Here is a 22,881-nt window from a genome sequence, read left to right on the forward strand (position 1 = left end):
AAATTTTCGAATGGCTCTGTTTACAATATACTCATCTATGGTACAAGTTAAATATCCCAGAAAGCGGAAAATGGATAAAGAAGTTGTGCTACGAACGTACAATGGAATATCACACAGCAGTGAAATCTATGTCTTCAGGCCCGTCGCGGCATAATGAGTGGATTCAGGTACGATGATTCTAAGTGAAATAAGTCACACAGAAAATGAAACATCATAAGATATCACTAATACACGGAATGTAAACTTGGCTACACATGAACTGAATTACAAAACAGAACAGGGTCTCAAATTTAGAAAACCAACTTATGCTTGCTTAAGGGGAAAGGTGAGTTGGGGTGGTGCATCAAACCAGAGATAGAAATTAGCACAGATACCTTTCCATAAGCCAAATATGTCATAGTCAAAACCTACACCTTGCTCAACGAAATGGACTAAACACCCCATATTCAACACCTAGGAATACACCTGACTAGTAAGAATCTTCAAACCCATGGATTTATATGTCTGCATAAGAGAATCAAGCGTGTGTACAACTGCATGAATGCAGCAGAGAAAATCCGATAAATCCCATTATCAAAATGAATTACAAAAACAAAACACAATGACACTGAAATAGAGAGCAATTCTTAAATAATTCATTCAGGGCTTGTAATGCACCCTGGATTTACCACATCTACACCCAGATCTGAGTGAGACATAAGGTTGGACACTTCGTGCTGATAGCATTGGTGAGGTTCGATGAGCAAACACAGACCCTTTGAAGTCATACTGCATGGTACCCATTCCATGGGTCCCAACTTTCCAGGTTTACAGGATTCTTCCTTCACCTAAATCATGCACCTGAATCGCAGAGTATGGTCCACCATGTGACTGGGAAGCGATTTTAAATGCCTCTCAGGTTTCGTCCCTTGGTACTCAGGTTCACCATTCCAGACGCTTTACTAACTCTCTCCCCACTTGGAGAGTCAGTGCCTTTAACCTCCTGTTGGGCACAGTTTGCAATATCTGCGCAAGATGAACAGGAATAGGGAGAACCAATGAGAGACTAGCTGTAGTTGTCTGCACGGGCAAATTTAACGCTCATTTCCCACCAGAAAAAGGAATTTTCCAAACGCTCAGCATGCTGTGCGGAAACCAGATTAGGGCCTGAAGCAATCCTGCGGTTTTGCGGCCAGCTCACAAGAAAGCTAGTTGAAGAAAGGAGCTCAGGGACACTGTAATTAACAAACCTGCAGAGTTATAAATGGCAGGTATCAAACAAAAATATATTGAAGTAAGGCTGCGAAGAGGACTTGAAAGTGGGGCAGAATTCCAGTAATATGATTTCAGGAGGTAGACGGGAAGTGCTCTGAAAGCATAGGAGAAGAGGCAGATTCTCGACAATGATGCACTTGGTCAAAAAGTGCATATGAGTTTTTTCAGGGCCCTCATTAAAGAGGGTAGGAGGCTCCCAGCATGCTTTTGTGGCCAACAGAGGGCCCACATCGCCAAGGCGATGTGAGCCAGCCAGGCAGGAGTGACCTCACATCAGAGGGCCCACCTCACAGAAGGGTAAGGAACCCAGCCAGGTTCAGACTCTCACCAGAGTGCCCACATCAGCAAGGGGCTGTGAACCAGACAGGAGTGTCATCACACCCATGGGGCCACATCATCAAAGGTTGAGGTACCCAGGAAATGTGGCCTCAAACCAGAGGACCCACATCACCATGGGTCTCAGAGCGAGGCAGGCAGGATTAACCTCACAACACATGGCCCATTGTATAAAAAAGGTGAGGAATCCAGCAGTTGGAACATCCCAGCAGGCGTCCCAGAGCACCAGGGCTATGGGATCCAGGCAGTGATGAACTCACAACAGAGGTCCCTCATCATGAAACTGTGAGGAAACCAGCCGTTGTGACCTCAGAGCACAAGGCCCACATCCCCATGGGGAAGGGAACCAAGCAGGAGTGTCATCACACCAGTGGGCACACATCAGAAAATGTGGGGAGCCCAGCAGTTAGGGCCTGACGCCAGAGGGCTCTCATCACTGAGGAGAGGAGGCTCACAGCAGGCTCCAACTGCTACCAGAGGGCCGCCATCGCCAATGCGGGATGTGCCAGCCAGGCAGGAGTGACCTCAGAGCAGAGGGCCCACCACACAAAAGTGTGAGGAACCCAAAGAGGATCAGACTCTCACCACAGGGCCCACATCACCAAGGGAATGGGAACCAGGCTGGAGTGTCCTCACACCAGTGGGGCCTCATCACCGAAATGTGAGTGACCCAGCACACGTGGCTTCAAACCAGAGGACACATATCACCAAGGGGCTGGGAGTGAGGCAGGCAGGAGGAGCCTCAAAACATAGGGACCATAGAATAAAAATGGTGAGGTATCCCGCAGTTGGAACCTCCTAGCAGGCGGCCAGGAGCAGCGAGGCTATGGGATCCAGACCTGACTGAACTCAAAACAGAGTGCCCTCATCATAAAACTGTGAGCAACCCAGCCGTTGGGACCTCAGAGCAGAAGGCCCACATTCCCATGTGGCTGGGAACATGGCATAAGTGTACTCGCACCACAGGGCACACATCAGAGAATTTTGGAAGCCCAGAAGTTAGGGCCTGACGCCAGAGGGCCCTCATTACCAAGGGGAGGAGACTCCAAGCAGGCACCAACTCCCAACTGAGGGCCCATGTCGCCAAGGTGACGTGTGACAGCCAGGCAGGAGTGACCTCACAGCAGAGGGCCTACCTCACAGAAGGGTGAGGAACCCAGCCAGGATAAGACTCTCACCAGAGGGCCCACATCACCAATGGGATCAGAAACAGGCAGGACTGTCTTCACACCAGTGTGGCCACATCATAGAAAGGTGAGGAACCCAGCACATGTGGCCTAAACCAGAGGACCCACATCTCCAAGGGGCTCGGAGTGAGGCAGGCAGGAGGAGCCTCACAACACAGGGACCATAGGATAAAAAAGCTGAGGAAACTTGCAGTGTGAACCTCCCAGCAGGCGGCCCAGAGCACCAAGTCTATGCGATCCAGGCTGCAGTGAACTCACAGCAGAGGGCCCACATCATGAAACTGTGAGCAACCCAGACATTGGGACCTCAGAGCAGAAGGCCCACATCCCCATGGGGATGGGAACCTCGCAGGAGTGCCCTCGCACCACTTAGCACTTATCAGAAAATGTGGGTACCCAGCAGTTAGGGCCTGACGCAAGAGGGCCCTCATCACCGAGGGGAGGAAGCTCCCAGCAGGCTACAACTGCCACAAGAGGGCCGATGTTGCCCAGGCGGGGTATGCCAACCAGGCAGGAGTGACCTCACAGCAGAGGACCCACCTCACAGAAGGGTGAGGAACCCAAACAGGATCAGACTCTCACCAGAGGGCCCACATCATCAAGGGGATAGGAACCAGGCAGGAGTGTCCTCACACCATTGGGGCCACATCATCAAAAGGTGAGGGACCCAGCACACGTGGCCTCAAACCAGAGGACACACATCACCAAGGGGCTGGGAGTGAGGCAGGCAGGAGGAGTCTCAAAAAAGAGGGCCCATAGAAGAAAAAAGGTGAGGAATCCCGCAGTTGTAACGTCCCAGCAGGTGGCCAGGAGCAGCATGGCTATGGGATCCAGGCCGGAGTGAACTCACACCAGAGGGCCCTCATCATGAAACTGAGCAACCCACCGTTGGGACCTCAGAGCAGAAGGCCCACATTCCCATGGGGTTGTGAACTTGGCAGGAATGTACTCGCACCACAGGGCGCACATCAGAAAATTTTGGGAGCCCAGGAGTTAGGGCCTGATGCCAGAGGGCCCTCATTACCAAGGGGAGGAGACTCCCAGCAGGCACCAACTCCCACCAGATGGCCAACGTCACCAAGGCGGGGTGTGCCAGCTAGGCAGGACTGACCTCAGAGAAGAGGGCCTACCTCACAGAAGTGTGAGTAACACAACCAGGATCAGACTCTCACCGGAGGGCCCACATCACCAAGGAGATGGGAACCAAGCAGGAGTGTCCTCACACCAGTGGGGCCACATCAGCCAAAGGTGAGGAACCCAGCACATGTGGCCTCAAACCAGAGGACACACATCACCAAGGGGCTGGGAGTGAGGCAGGTGTCTGGAGGGGCACATTTAACTCTAATTTCCCACCAGGAAGAGGAATTAACCAAAGGCTCAGAGTGCCGTGCCGGACCCTGATTATGGCCTGAAGCAAACCTGCGGTTCTGTGGCCAGCTTTCAAGGAAACGAGTTAAGAAAGGAAATCACGGGCACTGTAATTCACAAACCTGCAGAGGTATAAATGACAGCTATTGGCAAAAATATATTGAAGTAAGTCTGCAAAGAGGACTTGAAAACGAGGCAGAATTGCAGGAATCATATTTCAGGAGGTAGATTGGAATTGCATTTAAAGCATGTGAAATGCGGCAGATCTTCGACAATGATGCACTTGGACAAAAGTGCATATACATTTTTTCCTGAATATATTCAGGAAAAAACGCATATGGCCTTTTTGGCCAACCAAGCACTCAAGCAATGGAAATCCGCACTACAATGAAGTCTTATTTCCCATTCGTCAAAAGGGCCATCTGAAAAAAGTGTAAAAACCAGAAACACAGGACAGGCCATGGAATAAAGGGAGCCTTGTTATGCTGATGGGTGGGATGTAAATTGCCAACAGACACTCTGGAGATATTTATGGTGTATCCTGGAACATCTGACAAACAAAGCTACAGACCCTAGGGCACTTCCACTTTTGGCCCTATAGCTTTGGAAAATTAAAATCAAGAAGACACAGCCAACACAAAATTTAGGGCTGCTGTGTATACAAGAACCTCGAGTCCAGTACAAATTAAATATCCCAGAAAGAAAAAAATGGATAAAGGAGTTGTGCTACTTACGTACAACGGAATATCACTCAGCAATGAAATCAATGTCATCAGGACTGTAGCAGCAAATTGAGTGGATTTAAGTATGATGATTCTAAGAGAAATATGTCACACAGAGAAACATAATTATCATAAGATATCACTAATAGAGAGAGTGTAAACTTGGCTACACATAAACTGAATTACAAAACCGAACAGAGTCTCACATTTAGATAAAAACTTATGCTTGCTTAAGGGGAAAGTTGAGTTGGGGTGCTGTATAAAACCAGAGATTGAAATGAGCACACATACCGTTCCATAAGTCAAATATGTAATAGACAAGACCTACTCTTTGCTCAATGAAATAGACTCATCCAAGATGTATCACCTCACACCTGTTAGAATGGGCATCATCAGAAAATCTACAAACAACAAATGCTGGAAAGGGTGTGGAGATAAGGAACCCTCTTCCACTATTGTTGGGAATGTAAATTGATACAGTCACTGTGGAGAACATTATGGAGTTTCTTATAAAACTAAGAATAGAATTACCATATGATACAGCAATCCCACTACTGGGCATATACCCAGACAAAACCATAAATCAAAAAGAGACATTCACTGCAATGTTCATTGCATCACTATTTACAATATCCAGGTAATGGAAGCAACCTAAATGCCCACAGACAGACGAATGCATAAAGATGAGGTACATATATAAAATGGAATATTACTAAGCCATAAAAAGGAATGAAATTGGGTCATTTGTAGAGACGTTGATGGATCTAGAGACTGTCATACAGAGTGAAGTAAGTCAGAAATGGAAAAACAAATCTTGTATATTAATGCATATATGTGGAACCTAGAAAAATTGTACAGATGAACCGTTTTGCAAGGCAGAAATAGAGCAACAGATGTAGACAACAAACGTATGGACACCAAGGGGGGAAAGCTGTTAGGGGGTGGTGGTGGGAGGAGTTGAGAGATTGGGATTGGCATGTATACATTTCTATGTATAAAATAGATAACCAACAAGAACCTGCTGTATAAAAAATTAAAATAAAATTCAAAATTAAAAAAAGTAAAACAGAAAAAATATTCTTCCCTTCACATACATGTATTTATATGAATAAATTATTTCCATGCTTATATCTGTAAATACAAAAAAGAGGAATAAAATCTACCTTGAACCAAAAATGAAAAAAAGAAAAAAAATACAGAACCCACAAGTTACACAGAGGAAAACCGTATCAGGGCACTTGCTCCAGTTGTAAACAATTCTGAAGTTGGTCAGTGGTGGGGAATCATCTCCCATTCAGCCAGCAGGCCCCACGCAACAAGCATCCTCATTGCAAAGTTGGGGGACCGTGCCGAGGCATCTGTGAGTAAACGTGGGCCGAGCCCCAGGCCAGCTGCTGCAGAAATGTTCCCACCTTTCACAGGTAAAACACCTGAATATGTACAAGGATTTGAAAGCCTAGAGGAAGGGCCATGGAGCCACATGAGCGACAGCATGCCAGCCGACTTGGTGCCTGCAGGCCAGCCAGGATGGTCCTGGCCCTGGGTACTCTTCTGGAAGCTTTCCATTTCCCTGCCTGAGATACCCCTGCTGTCCCGGCCCCCACTGATTTCTTCCTTCCTCACCTCTGCCCAGGGAGAAATTCCAGCAGCAGGTATGGGTGACACATCCTCTTCTTTAGCAGGTGGCATCTTGGCAACTGCTGCAGAAAGTCCAGCAGAGCCCCACTCACACTGGGCCACCCACAAAGCCGTGGCCTCTCACTCCCTCCCACCAGCCCAGCCCCGAGACTGCTGACTGGGCAGAGAAAATGGCGTCAGGCACAGCTGCAGGGGCTCTTGCTGCCTAGAGCGGTGTTTATATTGATCTCAACCCAGGCACACCTGGGGAGGACTGGCCGGCACGGTCAGGCTTCCCAGGCCAGCCAATAATCACCCCTCAGGGGCTCACAGTTGCAGAAACTGGAACTTGCTGAATCGGCCAGGTGCAAGGAACAGGTGTGGGCTCCTGAGAGTCAGGATAGACAAGGGACTGCAGCTCTGGCTTGTTTTCTAATTATATTATCTGGCCCATGAGTGGGAGACAACTTCAAGAAAACCCTCTCCTAATGAGAGGAACCCAGGAGTCAGGGAGAGGAGGGGTGTGTGGTGGGTGGAGACAGAGGCCTGGTGCCCCGGGTGCAGTGGAAGTCTCTGGAAGACCAGGTGGAGGGAGGCCACACAGAGTGATGCCCAGGGTCACAGACCTGTCAGAGCTGCTGTTTGTTAGTTCAAGTCCTGCTCTGAGGTGCTCTGTGTCAGATCTGAGTGACAGGTGAACTGGGAGTGCTCTGCAATGAGGGCGATGTGCACGGTTCCTGTGTGCCCAGCCCTGCCACGGTAACTGCAAGGGTAGCTCTGTATCCTGAGAGTGGCCTGACCACGAGAGCCCCGTGGTCTGGAGTGGGGGGATAGGTTCCCTGCTCAGGTGATCTCCATATCCTGGGATTGGCCTGATATCGAGAGCCCCATGGGCTGCTGGAATCCTGGTAAAAGATGTCAGGACAGTCAGTGAAGCCACCGAGGATAGACCTCCAGTAGTTCCTAAATCCTACACCCTGCTGGTCATTCTACCAACCACCAGGACATGGTATTCTGTATTAGTCTTCAATGATGCCTTCTTTTGTATTCCATTAGTGTCAGAGTCACAAGAAATTTTGGCTTGTGAGTGGCAGGTCTCAACATACAACTAAAACAATACTTCTGGGCCGTCTTGCCCCAAGGGTTCAAAAATTCCCACACCATCTTTGGGGAAAGCTCAGCTAAAGACCTAAAAGTCCTACCACTGGAAAAAGAAACACTCCTTCAATATGCAGACGACATTCTGAACACCAGCCCTACTAAGGAGACCTCTGAACTACCAAGCCAATAAAGGATACAAGTTGTCCAAGAAAAAGCTCAAATATCACAGACTACGGTGACCTGCCTGGGCTTCATTCTCACAGAAGGTCGGAGAAGCCCATCCCAGGAAAGGGAAGAAACAATTTACAGCCTTACCCCTTTCTAAAACTAGAAGACAGCTTAGGGGTTCCTGGGGAGGCCACGGTTTGCTGCTTCTGGATCCCTAACTACAGTCTACTAGCTGGGCCTCTTTATGAAACACTGAAAGGAAAAGATGATGATCCTTTTGAATAGAATCCAGAAGTGGCCTTTCAAGAATGGAAAGAGCAGTCAATTCAGACCCTTGCCCTGGAACTCCCTAATTTAGCTAAACCCTTTGACCTTTACATTCCTGGTGAACGGTGAATCGCCATTGGAGTATTAGTGCAAAAACTGGGACCACTTGAAAAGGAACAATGCAAGAATGCCATCCAGGTAGGATAAACTACGGTCACCAAGGGGCTTGGCCCACTGCCACATCTGGCCAAGATACTGGCGGTATCTAAAATCCTGGAAATCAGCAGCCCAAAAGGCCACCTCCCTCCTAAGGGAAAAGGACCCCAAGTGGTGTTCCTAACACCCAATGATGCCCTGAAGTTGCAGGGTTTGCTCTGTGGGCACACTGACCTCGAGTGAGGAGGCCTTCCAACTCCAAACTCCAGAGAGATAACCGGGGGCAACGGGGCACCATGACGACTCAAGTGACCATCACTTGACCTGGAGTTTCTCTCATAAAACAACAAGAGTGTGTCCCAAAAGAGTAGACTACTGCTTGCAGGACTTACTGCCCCCAGAGCGGACCTAATAATCCTGGCGGGGGAACCGTATATCACGCTGTCACCATAGAAAAGCCTACAGACACTGTGATAATGTTGGCCAATAAGACCGGCTGGACTCCTGTTTACTTCAAAAGGCTGTTGACTCAGTGGCCATCATGGTCCTTCATCACCCATGACCCTGGACTGTCTGGGAGTTGAGCGGACAGGGTCCTGACACCTGGTGCTCTTTTTACGTTAATTCAGGGGCCTAATTGAAGAAAGTGCAGACTACTGGTCAGAGCATCTAGGCTGGCAGAAACGGTCAGCCTAAGGTGGCCGAACAAATGTGGGGCGGGGTGAAACTGGACCTCACAGCATCACTGCACATCTCCTTCCTGGACCCTTAAAGGTCATTAGAATCTATAACACTTCCAATACTGGTGCTCAGGCAGACTAGCAGGAAGGCAGGAGGCCTGGGGACAATCAACGTCACCTGGAGGCTGCTGGGGAGAAGTTCTGACCCTCGCCCACGGGTATGAGGGCTCCTAACTCAGCACTCAGCAGTTACAGAAGAAGGGTCTGCACCCCCAGCACTCCAAGAATGAGGAAGGGGACAAAAGGCAGAAGAGGGGCTTGTCCCAGGCAAAGCCCCTTAAAAATCCCTGGGAGATAAAAATAGAATCTGGGCAATAAAATAAAGTCTAACCTTTTTTATCCTTTGTGCTTTGTCTAATTTCACGTGCTCCTAGGGTCCCGCATACAGAGGTTCCACACCCGGCACTTCAGACCAGATTTTCTAGTGCAGAATGGCTGGGTCGACACCTCAGCTCCTGGGGCACAGTGCACACTCCGTGATATAGAGCCTGAGCTGCAGCCAACCGGGCCCTCAAGAGCTCCGCCCCCTCCCTCTGACTGACTCTGACAGGATCTCTACACAGCAGCCCAGCCCACAGCCCACGGGGTAGCACATGCTCTCACCTCTGCATTCTCTGATCAAAATATAAAGTTTCCTTTGCTTCTGAACCAAACTCAGACTCGATCTGTTGGCTCCAATGACACTGGGCAGGGGGACACTTGTTGGGGTCCACTCTGGAGGATCAATAACAGAAATTGAGAACATTGTAACTTCAATGAACAGATGTGTGAGCCAAACTGTAATTAACATAGAACAGTGTATAAGGCTCGGGTAAAATAAGATGTTTCTAACACTTCCATTTGATATTTCCATCACTTTATTATAAGCAAGTTCAGTGAAAAGGTTTGTCTTATTTGTCAGGTCAATATTAGAGAAATGAAGTGATTTCTTTCCAAGGATGTACATCTAATAATCTTGGTTAAGGCTTCAATCTTGTTTTAAATGCTTTTCCATTGAAAATGATACCTCTCTTTCAGCTCCCCCATTTCTGAGAAGTATAAAGTCTTATAATTTATTATTACCAAAGGGGAAAGGTGAGAGGAGGGATAAATTAACAGTTTGGGATTAACACATACACACTGCTATGTATAAAATCGATCATCAACAAGGAACTGCTGTATAGCACAGGGAACTACACTCAATATTTTGCAATAACCTATAAGGGGAAATAATCTGAAAAAGAATAGATATTTTTATTGACATCATCTTTCAATGACAGTTAAAATGGAACCTAAGGGAAGCCGGTGGTGAGTGCTTCTGACCAGGAAGACTTCAATCATCTAAAGTTTGGACTCTGTCTACTTCCCAAGGTCCTTAATGAACATATGTGTAGCCGTAGCTTAAAAAATTCCCCAGTTTGGGTTGCGGAGAGACAGTGATTTTGAAAAAGCCCTGGTGTTCTCCTCACATGAATGGGACCCTTCCTACAGCTAAAGCATGCCTGTCACACCCAGAGGATGGTATACCGTCTGATCGGGAAGAGTTTGGAAAAGGCATCTCATCTCCTCATTTCCTGGTGCTCGGGTTCACCCTTCCAGCGTCTTTACTAACAGTCTCCCCACTTGGAGATGTCAGCACTGTCAACATCCTGTTGCATACAGTTTGGAATTTGTCCAGAGGATGAAGCAGAAGGAGGAGGAACAATGAGAGACAAGTCCTAGGTGTTCGGACAGGCACATGTCACTCTAATTTCCAATCAGGAAGACGAATTGACCAAAGGCTAGGGTTGCCCATGGAAACAGAATAGGGCTTGAGGAAATCCCGCTGCTTTGTGGCCAGTTCCCATAAACACAAGTTGAAAAATGGAGCTCAGTGGCACTAAAATTCACGAAACTGCAGAGTTGAAAATATCTATCACTGAAAAATGTCTTGAGGAAAGTCAGAGAAAAGGACTTGTAAGCAACGGAGAATGGCAGGAAAGGGATTGGAAGAGGTAGAAAGGACTCGCCATTAAGCACAAGAAAAGGGGCTGAACATTGCCAACATTGCAGTTGGCCAAAGAGGGTGTATGCGTCTTTTTCTGTATATATTCAAGAAAAGGGCATACACTTTTTTAGCCAACCAAACAGGTGGGCACTGGAAATCAATACTACAAAACATATCACTTCGCATCAGTCAGAAGAGCCTTCCTCATAAAGTGTAAACACCAGAAATGCAGGACAGGGCAAGGAGAAAAGGGAGCCCTGTGAGGCTTATAGTGGAAATGTATATTGCCAACGGTCACTCTGGAGAAGTGTATTGTGTTTAATAAAGCATCTGAAAAATGAGCTACAGAGCACAGGGCACTTGCACTCATGGACGTATATCTTGGGAAAAACAAAAATCGAGAGGACACAGGCACCCCTATGTATACCGCCTAATTGTTTAAAAGATCCTCGACCAGGATATAACTTAAATGTCTCTGGAGGGAAAAAATGGATACAGATGTGGTGCTTATGTAGAGTGGAATATGACTCAGCCTGGAAATCAATGCAATATGGCCACTTGTAACAACTCCAGAGGAGTTACGTATGATCATTCAAAGTCACAGAATTCAAAAAGAAAAAGACATACTATATCACTAATACATGGAATGTAAGCTTGGCTACACATGAACTGAATTACAAAACAGAACAGGGTCTCAAATATTGAAAACCAACTTATTCTTGCTTAAGGATAAAGGTGAGTTGGGGTGCTGCATAAAACCAGAGATTGAAATTAGCACAGATACTGTTCCATAAGCCAAATATGTAATAGTCAAGATCTACTGCTTGCTCAACAAAATGGACTCAGAACCCCATATTCAACGCCTAGGAATATACCTGACTAGTAAGAATATTAAAACCCATGGATTTATATGTCTTCATAAGAGAATCAAGTGTGTGTACAATGGCATGAACGCAGCAGTGAAAATAAGATATATCCCATTATCAAAATAAATTTCAAAAACAAAACACAATGACAGTGAAATAGAGAGCAATTCTTAAATAATTCATTCAGGGCTTGTGATGCAACCTGGATTTACCACATCTACACCCAGAGCTGGGTGAGACATAAGGCTGGACACTTCGGGCTGATAGCATTGGTGAGGTTCGTTGAGCAAATGCAGACACTTTGAAGTCATACTGCATGGTACCCATTCGAATGATCGCAACTCTCCAGGTTTAAAGGATTCTTCTTTCATCTAAAATATGCATGGGTAACCCAGAGTATGGTCCAACATGTGACCAGGAAACGTTTTAAAATGAATCTCATGTTTCATCCCCAGGTACTCGGTTTCACCATTTCAGACGCTTTACTAACACTCTCCCCACTTGGAGAGTCAGTGCCTTTAACCTCCTGTTGGGCACAGTTTGCAATTTCTGCGTAAGATGAACAGGAATAGGGAGAACCATTGAGAGACTAGCTGTAGGTGCCTGCACGGGCAAATGGAATGCTCATTTCCCACCAGGAAGAGGAATTAACCAAAGGCTCAGCGTGCCCTTCCGGAAACAGATTAGGGCCTGAAGCAATCGTGCGGTTTTGCGGCCAGCTCACAAGAAAGCGAGTTGAAGAAAGGAGCTCAGGGGCACTGTAAAACCAACTTATGCTTGCTTAAGGGGAAAGGTGAGTTTGGGTGCTGCATAAAACCAGAGATAGAAATTAGCACAGATACCTTTCCATAAGCCAAATATGTAATAGTCAAGACCTACCCCTTGCTCAAAGAAATGGACTAAACACACCATATTCAACCCCTAGGAATACACCTGTGTAGTAAGAATCTTCAAACACTTGGATTTATATGTCTCTGTAAGAGAATGAAGCGTGTGTACAGCGGCATGAATGCAGCAGAGAAAATCCGATAAATCCCATTATCAAAATGAATTACACAAACAAAACCCAAGGACAGTGAAATAGAGAGCAATTCTTAAATAATTCATTCAGGGCTTGTGATGCAACCTGGATTTACCACATCTAAACCCAGAGCTGAGTGAGACATAAGTTTGGGCACTTCGGGCTGATAGCATTGGTGAAGTTCGATGAGCAAATGCAGACCCTTTGAAGTCATATTGCATGGTACCCATTCCATGGGTCCCAACTCTCCAGGTTTAAGGGATTCTTCCTTCAGCTAAAACATGCATGGGAAACCCACAGTATGGTGCACCGTGTGACCGGCAAACGTTTTCAAATGCATCTCAGTTTTCGTCCCCTTTTACTCGGGTTCACCATTCCAGACCCTTTACTAACACTCTCCCCACTTGGAGAGTCAGTGCTTTTAACTTCCTGTTTGGCACAGTTTGCAATTTCTGCGCAAGATGAACAGGAATAGGGAGAACCAATGAGAGACTAGCTGTAGGTGTCTGCACGGGCAAATTTAGTGCTCATTTCCCACCAGGAGGAGGAATTAACCAAAGGCTCAGCATGCCGTGCCTGAACCAGATTAGGGCCTGACAATCGTTCGGGTTTGCAGCCAGCTCACAAGATAGCGAGTTGAAGAAAGGAGCTCAGGGGCACTGTAACTCACAAACCTGCAGAGTAATAAATGACAGCTATCGTCCAAAAATATATTGAAGGAGGTCTGCAAAGACGACTTGTAAGCGGGACAGATTTGCAGGAAAACGATTTCAGGTGGTAGACGAGAATTGCATTTAAAGCACGGGAAAAGAGGCAGAAAGTCAACAATGATGCTCTTGGCCAAAAAGGGCGTATGCGTTTTTTCCTGAATATATTCAGGAAAAAACGCATACGCCCTTTTTGGCCAACCAAGCAAGCATGTTAAAGAAATCTGCACTACAATGAAGTCTCACTGCCCCCCGGTCAAAAGGGCCATCTGAAAAAAGTGTAAAATCCAGAAATGCAGCACAGGCCATGGAGAACAGGGAGCTTTGTTATGTTGATGGGCGGGATGTAAATTGCCAACAGCCACTCTGGACAAGTGTATGGTGTTTCCTGGAACACCTAAAAAACAAAGCAACGAAGCCTACGGCACTTCCACTTATGGTCCTATAGCTTAAGGAAATTAAAATCAAAAACACACAAACACCCCAAAGTTTCGGACGGCTCTGTTTACAAGAACCTCGTCTACGGTTCAAGTTAAATTTCCCAGAATGTGAAAAATGGATAAAGTAGTAGTGGTACCTACATACAATGGAATATCACACAGCAATGAAATCTATGTCATCAGGCCCGTCGCGGCATAATGAGTGGATTCATGTACAAAGATTCTAAGGGAAATAAGTCACACAGAAAATGAAACATCATAAGATATCACCAATACACGGAAAGTAAACTTGGCTGCACATGAACTGAATTACAAAACAGAAGAGGGTCTCAAATTTAGAAAAACAACTTATGCTTCTTAAGGGGAAAGGTGAGTTGGGGTGCTGCATAAAACCAGAGATAGAAATTAGCACAGATACCTTTCCATAAGCCAAATATGTAATAGTCAAGAACTACCCCTTGCTCAACGAAATGGACCAAACAACACATATTAAACGCCTAGGAATACACCTGACTAGTAAGAATATTCAAACCCATGGATTTATATGTCTCCATAAGAGAATCAAGCGTGTGTACAGCTGCATGAAGGCAGCAGAGAAAATCCGATAAATCCCATTATCAAAATAAATTGAAAAACAAAACACAATGACAGTGAAACAGAGAGCAATTCTTAAATAATTCATTCAGGGCTTTGATGCAACCTGGATTTACCTCATCTACACCCAGAGCTGAGTGAGACATAAGGTTGGACACTTCGGGCTGATAGCATTGGTGAGGTTCGATAAGTAAATGAAGACCCTTTGAAGTCATACTGCATGGTACCCATTCCATGGGTCACAACTCTCCAGGTTTAAGCGATTCTTCCTTCAGCTAAAACATGCATGGGAAACCCACAGTATGGTGCACCGTGTGACTGGCAAACGTTTTCAAATGCATCTCAGTTTTCGTCCCCTTTTACTCGGGTTCACCATTCCAGAACGTTTACTAACACTCTCCCCACTTGGAGAGTCAGTGCCTTTAACCTCCTGTTTGGCACAGTTTGCAATTTCTGCGCAAGACGAACAGGAATAGGGAGAACCAATGAGAGACTAGCAGTAAGTGTCTGCACGGGCAAATTTAATGCTCATTTCCCACCAGGAAGAGGAATTTACCAAAGGATCAGCATGCCGTGCCGGAAACAGATTAGGGCCTGAAGCAATCCTGCGGGTTTGCGCCCAGCTCACAAGTTGCGAGTTGAAGAAAGGAGCTCAGGGACACTGTAACTCACAAACATGCAGAGTTATAAATGACAGCTATCGTCCAAAAATATATTGAAGGAAGGCTGCGAAGACGACTTGTAAGCGGGGCAGAATTGCAGGAAAACGATTTCAGGGGGTAGACGGGAATTGCATTTAAAGCATAGGAAAAGAGGCAGAACGTCGACAATGATGCTCTTGGCCAAAAAGGGTGTATGCGTTTCTTCCTGAATTTATTCAGGAAATAAAGCATATGCGCTTTTTGGCCAACCAAGCAAGCATGTTAAAGAAATCTGCACTACAATGAAGTCTCACTGCCCCCCGGTCAAAAGGGCCATCTGAAAAAAGTGTAAAATCCAGAAAGGCAGCACAAGCCATGGAGAACAGCGAGCCTTGATATGCTGATGGGCGGGATGTAAACTGCCAACAGCCAGCCTGGAAAAATGTATGGTGTTTCCCGGAACATCTAAAAAACAAAGCAACGGAGCCTATGGCACTTCCCCTTATGGTCCTATAGCTTAGGAAAGTTAAAATCAAAAACACACAGCCACCCCAAAGTGTCGGACGGCTCTGTTTACAAGAACCTCGTCTACGGTACAAGTTAAATATCCCAGAATGTGAAAAATGGATAAAGAAGTTGTGCTACGTACGTACAATGGAATATCACTCAGCAATGAAATCTATGTCATCAGGCCCGTCGCGGCATAATGAGTGGATTCAGGTACGATGATTCTAAGTGAAATAAGTCACACAGAAAATGAAACATCATAAGATATCACTACTACATGGAATGTAAACTTGGCTACACATGAACTGAATTACAAAACAGAACAGGGTCTCAAATTTAGAAAACCAACTTATGCTTGCTTAAGGGGAAAGGTGAGTTGGGGTGCTGCATAAAACCAGAGATAGAAATTAGCACAGATACCTTCACATAAGCCAAATATGTAATAGTCAAGGCCTACCCTTTGCGCAATGAAATGGACTAAATACCCCATATTCAACGCCTAGGAATACACCTGACTGGTAAGAATCTTCAAACCCATGGATTTATATGTCTCCGTTAGGGAATGAAGCGTGTGTACAGCAACATGAATGCAGCAGAGAAAATCCGATAAATCCCATTATCAAAATGAATTACAAAAACCAAACACAAGGACAGTGAAATAGAGAGCAATTCTTAAATAATTCATTCAGGCTTGTGATGCAACCTGGATTTACCACATCTACACCCAGAGCTGAGTGTGACATAAGGTTGGGCACTTCGGGCTGATAGCACTGGTGAGGTTCGATGAGCAAATGCAGACCCTTTGAAGACATAATGCATGGTACCCATTCCATGGGTCCCAAATCTCCAGTTATAAGGGATTCTTCCTTCAGCTCAAAACATGCATGGGAAACCCACAGTATGGTGGACCGTGTGACCGGCAAACGTTTTCAAATGCATCTCAGTTTTCCTCCCCTTTTACACGGGTTCACCATTCCAGACCCTTTACTCACACTCTCCCCACTTGGAGAGTCAGTGCCTTTAACCTCCTGTTGGGCACAGTTTGCAATTTCTGCGCAAGATGAACAGGAATAGGGAGAACCAATGAGAGACTAGCTGTAGGTTTCTGTACGGGCAAATTTAACGCTCATTTCCCACCAGGAAGAGGAATTAACCAAAGGCTCAGCATGCCCTGCTGGAACCAGATAAGGGCCTGAAGCAATCCTGCGGGTTTGCGGCCAGCTCACAAGTTAGCGAGATGAAGAAAGGAGCTCAGGGGCACTGTAACTCACAAACCTGCAGAGTTATAAATGACAGCTATCGTCCAAAAATATATTGAAGTATGTCTGCGAAGAGGACTTAGAATTTGGGCAGAAATTCAGGAAAACGATATCAGGGGGTAGACTGGAATTGCACTTAAAGCCTTGGAAAAGACGGAGAACAGCGACAATGATGCACTTGGCCAAAAAGGGCGTATGCGTTTTTTCCTGAATATAATCAGGAAAAAACGCATACGCCCTTTTTGGCCAACCAAGCAAGCGTGTAAAGAAATCTGCACTAAAATGAAGTCTCTCTGCCCCCCGGTCAAAAGGGCCATCTGAAAAAAGTGTAAAATCCAGAAAGGCAGGACAGGCCATGGAGAAGAGGGAGCATTGTTATCCTGATGGTCGGCATGTGAATTGCCAACAGCCACTCTGGAGAAGTGTATGGTATTTCCTGAAACACATAAGAAACAAAGCAACACAGCCTATGGCACTTCCACTTATGGTCCTATAGCTTAGGGAAATTAAAATCAAAACCACACAGGCACCCCAAAGTTTGGAACGGCTCTGTTTACAAGAACCTCTTGTACGGTACAAGTTAAACATCCCAGAGGGCGAAAAATGGATAAAGACGTTGTGGTTCTTACGTACAATGGAATATCACTCAGCAATGAAATCTATGTCATCAGGCCCGTAGCGGCATAATGAGTGGATTCAGGTACGATGATTCTACGTGCAATAGGTCACACAGAAAAAGAAACATCATAAGATATCACTAATACACGGAATGTAAACTTGGCTACACATGAAATGAATTACAAAGCAGAACAGTGTCTCAAATTTAGAAAACCAACTTATGCTTGCTTTTTGGGAAAGGTGAGTTCGGGTGCTGCATAAAAACAGAGATTGAAATTCGCACTGATACCGTTCCATAAGCCAAATATGTAATAGACAAGACCTACTGCTTGCTCAACGAAATGGGCTCAACACCCCATATTCAACGCCTAGGAATATACCTGCCTAGCAAGAATCTTAAAACCCATGGATTTATATGTGTCCATAAGAGAATCCAGCGTGTGTTCAGTGGCCTAAAGGCAACAGTGAAAATCCGATAAATCACATTATCAAAATAAATTTCAAAAACAAAACACAATGACAGTGAAATAGAGAGCAATTCTTAAATAATTCACTCAGGGCTTCTGATGCAACCTGGATTTACCACATGTACACCCAGTGCTGGGGAGACATAAGGCCGGACACTTCGCCCTGATAGTATTGTTGAGGTTCGGTGAGCAATTGCAGACCCTTTGAAGTCATACTGCATGGTACCCATTCCAAGGGTCCCAACTCTCCAGGTTTAAGGGATTCTTCCTTCCGCTACATCATGTATGGGAAACCCAGAGTATGGTCCACCATGTGATTGGGAAACGTTTTCAAATGCATCTCAGTTTTCGTCCCTTTATACTCGGGTTCACCATTCCAGATGCTTAACTAACACTCTCCCCACTTGGAGAGTCAGTGCCTTTAACCTCCTGTTTGTCACAGTTTGCAATTTCTGCGCAAGATGAACAGGAATAGGGAGAACCAATGAGAGACTAGCTGTAGGTGTCTGCACGGGCAATTTAATGCTCATTTCTCACCAGGAAGTGGAATTAACCAAAGGCTCAGAATGCCGTGCCAGAACCAGATTAGGGCCTGAAGCAATACTGCGGGTGTGCAGGCAGCTCACAAGATAGCGAGTTGAACAAAGGAGCTCAGGGGCACTGTAATTCACAAACCTGCAGAGTTATAAATGACAGCTATCGTCCAAAAATATATTGAAGGAAGGCTGCGAAGAGGACTTGAAAGCGGGGCAGAATTCCAGGAAAACGATTTCAGGAGGTAGACGGGAAATGCACTGAAAGCATAGGAGAAGAGGCAGAACCTCGACAATGATGCACTTGTTCAAAAAGTGCATATGCGTTTTTTCCAAGGCCCTCCTTAAAGAGGGTAGGGGGCTCCCAGCATGCTTCAGTGGCCAACAGAGGGCCCACATCGCCAAGGTGACGTGAGCCAGCCAGGCAGGAGTGACCTCACATCAGAGGGCCCACCTCACAGAAGGGTAAGGGACCCAGCCATTATCAGACTCTCACCAGAGGGCCCACATCAGCAAGGGGCTGGGAACCAGGCAGGAGTGTCTTCACACCCGTGGGGCCACATCATCGCAAGTTGAGGTACCCAGCACATGTGGCCTCAAACCAGAGGACCCACATCTCCATGGGTCTCGGAGCGAGGCAGGCAGGATGAACCTCAAAACACGTGGCCCATTGTATAAAAAAGGTGAGGAATCCAGCAGTTGGAACATCCCAGCAGGCGGCCCAGAGCACCGAGGCTATGGGATCTAGGCAATGATGAACTTACAACAGAGGGCCCTCATCATGAAACTGTGAGCAACCTAGCCATTGTGACCTCAGAGCACAAGGCCCACATCCCCATGGGGAAGCGAACCAAGCAGGAGTGTCATCGCACCAGTGGGCACACATCAGAAAATGTGGGGAGCCCAGCAGTTAGGGCCTGATGCCAGAGGGCCCTCATCAACGAGGAGAGGAGGCTACCAGCAGGCTCCAACTGCTACAAGAGGGCCAACGTCGCCAATGCGGGGTGTGCCAGCCAGGCAGGAGTGACCTAAGAGCAGAGGGCCAACCTCAAAAAGTGTGAGGAACCCAAAGAGGATTAGACTCTCACCAGAGGGCCCACATCACCAAGAGGATCAGAACCAGGCAGGACTGTCTTCACACCAGGGTGACCACATCATAGAAAGGTGAGGAACCCAGCACATGTGGCCTAAACCAGAAGACCCACATCTCCAAGGGGCTTGGAGTGAGGCATGCAGGAGTAGCCTCACAACACAGGGCCCATAGAATAAAAAAGCTGAGGAATCCTGCAGTGGGAACCTCCCAGCAGGCGGCCCAGAGCACCGAGTCTATGCGATCCAGGCTGCAGTGAACTCACAGCAGAGGGCCCATATCATGAAACTGTGAGCAACCCAGCCATTGGGACCTCACAGCAGAAGGCCCACATCCCCATGGGGTTGGGAACATGGCAAGAGTGTCCTCGCACCACTTAGCACGTATCAGAAAAAGTGGGTACCCAGCAGTTACGGCCTGACGCTAGAGAGCCCTCATCACCGAGGGGAGGTGGCTCCCAGCAGGCTCCAACTGCCACAAGAGGGCCGATGTCGCCAAGGCGGGGTGTGCCAGCCAGTCAGTAGTGACCTCACAGCAGAGGGCCCACCTCACAGAAGGGTGAGGAACCCAGCCAGGATCAGACTCTCACCAGAGGGCCCACATCACCAAGGGGATAGAAACCAGGCAGGAGTGTCCTCACACCAGCGGGGCCACATCATCGAAAGGTGAGGGACCCAGCACACGTGGCCTCAAACCAGAGGACACACATCACCAAGGGGCTGGGAGTGAGTCAGGCAGGAGGAGTCTCCAAACAGAGGGCCCATAGAAGAGAAAAGGTGAGGAATCCCGCAGTTGGAACCTCCCCGCAGGCGGCCAGGAGCAGCGAGGCTATGGGATCCAGGCCGGAGTGAACTCACACCAGAGGGCCCTCATCATGAAACTGAGCCACCCACCGTTGGGACCTCAGAGCAGAAGGCCCATATTCCCATGGGGTTGGAAACCTGGCAGGAGTGTACTCACACCACAGGGCGCACATCAGAAAATTTTGGGAGCCCAGGAGTTAGAGCCTGACGCCAGAGGGCCCTCATTACCGAGGGGAGGAGACTCCCAGCAGGCACCAACTCCCAACTGAGGGCCCACGTCGCCAAGGTGACGTGTGCCAGTCAGGCAGGAGTGACCTCATAGCAGAGGGCCTACCTCACAGAAGGGTGAGGAAACCAGCCAGGATAAGACTCTCACCAGAGAGCCCACATCACCAAGGGGACCGGAACAAGGCAGGAGTGTCCTCACACCAGTGTGGCCACATTATAGAAAGGTGACGAACCCAGCACATGTGGCCTAAACCAGAGGACCCACATTTCCAAGGTGCTCCGAGTGAGGCAGGCAGGAGTAGCCTAACAACACAGGGCCCACAGAATAAAAAATGTGAGGAATCCAGCAGTTGGAACCCCCCAGCAGGTGGCCCAGAGTACGGAGCCTATGTGATCCAGGCCACAGTGAACTCACAGCAGAGGGCTCACATCATGACACTGTGAGCAACCCAGCTGGTGGGACCTCAGAGCAGAAGGCCCACATCCCCATGGGGATGGGAACGTGGCAGGAGTGTACTCGCACGACAGGGCACATATCAGAAAATTTTGGGAGCCCATGAGTTAGGGCCTGACGCCAGAGGGCCCTCATTACCGAGGGGAGGAGACTCCCAGCAGGCACCAACTCCCAACTGAGGACCCACATCGCCAAGGTGATGTGTGCCAGCCAGGCAGGAGAGACCTCACAGCAGAGGGCCCACCTCCCAGAAGGGTGAGGAATCCAGCCAGGATCAGACTCTCACCAGAGGGCCCCCATCACCAAGGGGATGGGAACCAGGCAGGAGTGTCCTCACACCAGTGGGGCCACATCAATAAAGGTGAGGAAACCGGCACATGTGGCCTCAAACCAGAGGACCCACATCACAAAGGGGCTGGGAGTGAGTCAGGAAGGAGGAGCATGAAAACACAGGACCCAAAGAATAAAAATGGTAAGGAATCCAGCAGTAGGAACCTCCCAGCAGGCGGCTCAGAGCACAGAGTCTATGGGATCTAGGCCTGAGTGAACTAACACCAGAGAGCCAACATCCTGAAACTGTGAACAACACAGGTGTTGGGACCATAGAGCAGAAGGCACATGGGGATGGGAACCTGGCAGGAGTGCCCTCACACCACTTAGCACGTATCAGAAAATGTGGGTAACCAGCAGTTAGGGCCTGATGCCAGAGGGTCTCATCACTGAGGGGAGGAGGCTCCCAGCGGGCTCCAACTGCCACCAGAGGGCCGACGTCGCCAAGGCGGGGTGTGTCAGCCAGGCAGGAGTGACCTCAGAGAAGAGGGCCCACCTCACAGAAGTGTGAGGAGCCCAACCAGGATCAGACTCTCACTGGAGGGCTCACATCACCAAGGGCATGGGAACCAGGCAGGAGTGTCCGCACACCAGTGGGGCCACATCTGCGAAAGGTGAGGAACCCAGCACATGTGGCCTCAAACCAGAGGACACACATCACCAAGGGGCTGGGAGTGAGGCAGGTGTCTGGAGGGGCACATTTAACTCTAATTTCCCACCAGGAAGAGGAATTAACCAAAGGCTCAGAGTGCCGTGCGGGACCCTGATTACGGCCTGAAGCAAACCTGCGGTTCTGTGGCCAGCTTTCAAGGAAACGAGTTAAGAAAGGAAATCACAGGCACTGTAATTCACAAACCTGCAGAGTTGTAAATGACAGCTATTGGCAAAAATATATTGAAGTAAGTCTGCACAGAGGACTTGAAAACGAGGCAGAATTGCAGGAATCATATTTCAGGAGGTAGATTGGAATTGCATTTAAAGCATGTGAAAAGCGGCAGATCTTTGACAGTGATGCACTTGGACAAAAAGTGCGTATACATTTTTTCCTGAATATATTCAGGAAAAAACGCATATGCCCTTTGTGGCCAACCACGAATTCGAGCAATGGAAATCCGCACTACAATGAACTCTCATTTCCCATTCGTCAAAAGAGCCATCTGAAAAAAGTGTAAAACCCAGAAACACAGGACAGGCCATGGAGAACAGGGAGCCTTGTTATGCTGATGGACGGGATGTAAATTGCCAACAGACACTCTGGTGATGTTTATAGTGTATGCTGAAACATCTAAAAAACAAAGCTACAGAGCCTAGGGCACTTCCACTTTTGGCCCTATAGCTTAGGAAAATTAAAATCAACAAGACACAGCCAACACAATATCCAGGGCTGCTGTGTTTACAAGAACCTTGAGTCCAGTACAAATTAAATATCCCAGAAAGAAAA

The sequence above is a fragment of the Delphinapterus leucas genome, chromosome 6 (genome assembly GCF_059928025.1).
Source record: "Delphinapterus leucas isolate spDelLeu-1000000601 "Yukka" chromosome 6, BTC_Dleu_Yukka2, whole genome shotgun sequence".
Taxonomy (NCBI): Eukaryota; Metazoa; Chordata; class Mammalia; order Artiodactyla; family Monodontidae; genus Delphinapterus; species Delphinapterus leucas.